Raw genomic sequence first — 2,629 nt, 5'->3', positions numbered from 1 at the left:
TGACAGTTTGTGTGGATCAGCCTGAACTCATGTTGGAGTGGATGTTCTCACCTCGAGCTCTGACGAGGAGAACAGTGATCACAGTGATGAGGAGGAGTTCAGCCACACGCATCAGCAACATGATGAAGGTCAGAGCAGAACAATCTGCAGCAGCTGTGGAGAAAACATGAGCACAAACAGGGTTTTTACATTAGAAGGGCAGATTTCTAAAAGACAAAGGAGCAGGTTTGTGTCTGAGCTGTGGAAATAAAATCCCAACAACAGAAGATGAATCGAAGATGATCAAGCTGCACACGAGTTTCTCATGAAACAAAAGTGAAATCATGATTTGTTTCTTTCCAAAGTTGCTCTGATACTGAATGTAGAGCTTTTTCTTCACTTACACAACCTGATGTAGTTGTACAAGTGTGTAAATCCAGTTTTCTAACCCTAATTACTAATTAGAGAAAGCATCAGCAATAATTAACATTAAAAACCAATGTTTAAAAATTGACAGTTAGACAAACATACAGTTCTTTTTTTGTGGAGTTGGGAAATGTGCAGGAAGTACTACAGCTCCCTCTGCAGGAACTAAGCTGCTTTTTCACTTTGAATCCTTGTGAAGTTGTATTTTCACTCACGTCCTCACCTTGACTAACGAAACCAACAAATCACATTGTTTGGTGGGAAAATATATTGTATTTACAATTTGTTTGGAATAAAAAAGAAAGGCAGATTGGTCAAAAACATTTATTTCGTCGTCCATGTTGACACATCAATTCTGATCAGTTACTGAAGTTACATTTTTCTCAATAAGTAGTTGCCTGTAAAAATGCAGATATTAATAATATCAATATTCCCAACTTCTACTCATAGAGACTTTTCTTCTCTTGCAATGATTAGTCCGGGGCCCCCCCTCAGAAACTGATGAAGTGGTAGCAGCCAAATTTAAAAACACGGATGTCAAAATATACGTTTTGCACCAAATGTTAAAACATTAAATCCATTAATCAAACATAGTTTCTTATTGTTCACGTTGTGATGAGCTGATTTTAATCCGCTCACCTGACGACTGAAGGCTGAAGGCAAACAGCTGCTCGTTCCCTCTGTTTCTATTCGTCACTTCACACTTGAAGAGCTGATGATGGTTGGACTCGTGAGCGTGATGCCGAGTCCTAAACTCCACAGTGGCTAAACAGTGAGACTGTGACGTTCCCACGACGATCTTTATCCACGTCGTTACGACTGAACAGCCACTTCACTGTGTGTCGTTCATGTGTGACCACTGAGCAGAAGAGGACGACCTCATCGTCGACCTTCTGTTCGGTCGCTGGTGAAGAAAGAGTCATCACTGTAATTATCATAATGACTGTGATGTTTCAGTGTTTGGTTCTGACAGACGGTTTGATGTAAATACTCACTGGTGACAACAGACAGATCAACCAGAACATCTGGAGCTTGTTGTCCTCCTGATTTAAACTGCCTGCAGGTGTAAAGACCAACATCCTCAACCTGAGGCCTTCTACTGTGTCAGACTCAGTCTGTCTGATTTAGATCTGGCTTCTTGGCCAGTCTTCCCCAGTACAACAGCTCTACCTCTGGGTGCAGCAAGTTTAACCTGATCGTCTGTCGCAGTTTTACAAGGCAGAGTGACTTGGTCTCCCACTCTAACAGTGAAGGAGGAGAAATCCTGTCCATTTACTGCTTTGGATGAAATTAGAGAAAAATAGAAGAAAACTCAACAACAAAAAAACTTCTAAGAGTTTAGATCCCACATCTTCAAACAAAATGGAACAACTTGCTGTAAAACATATTCAGATATTGTCTTACCTGTGAAAAGAAGCAGCAGCTTCAGAAATAATGCCTTTTCAATCGCTCTGAACCCAGACATCCTGCTGTCCGTCAGTCCGAGTTACAGTTCAGCGCCAAACGCTTCCTAAGTATAGAGCTTTTCTCTTTTTTTAGATGTGCATCAATTGCTCACCATTGTGTCATTTCTTGAAGTTGTTACTGAGAAAGGAAGTGGGTTTTCTGTGTGTGTGTGTGTGTGTGTGTGTGTGTGTGTGAGGTGATGGTGTCATATTTATTTTCACATTGGGGGAGATACTTTGCAGATGATTTACCCTCCTCCCACTTCATCCCATTCATCTAGTCACTGACATGTTTTCTGTTCTCTGATTTGCTACAGCCTTCAGACACCCCCCCACACACACACACACACGTACACACACACACACACACACACGTACACGTACACACACACACACACACACACCCCTCCACCTGGTACATCAGGAACAAGGTGCCAACACCTGTCCCAGGATCTGTGAGGAGGTGCTCGTCGCTGTCCGTGGTGCTGAAGAGGAGGATGAATTCACCGTCAGGCTGCGCAGCAGTAAGTCGATTGCACGTCACATTGTGAACAAGCTCATGGTGAAGTGTGTTTTATTCTAATCTAGGACCAAATATTTCTCTCAGGATTGTCGACCTTCGTCTCAGGCAGCCCAAGATCACAGTGTAAAGTTGCCTTTAAGTGGCTGCAGAGATGAAACTGTTTGATAATTTAACATCAGGATTATAGTGACCACAGTTATCACAGTATTTTTAAAATGTGCTGAAAATGTTCAGAAAGTAATAACTTTCACCAAGT

Source organism: Seriola lalandi, unplaced genomic scaffold (genome assembly GCF_002814215.2).
Source record: "Seriola lalandi dorsalis isolate HSWRI2012SDOR001 ecotype SW California unplaced genomic scaffold, Sedor1 jcf7180002055009, whole genome shotgun sequence".
Lineage (NCBI taxonomy): Eukaryota > Metazoa > Chordata > Actinopteri > Carangiformes > Carangidae > Seriola > Seriola lalandi.
The sequence above is the reverse complement of the archived record's forward strand: the minus strand, read 5'-3'. Positions refer to the sequence as shown.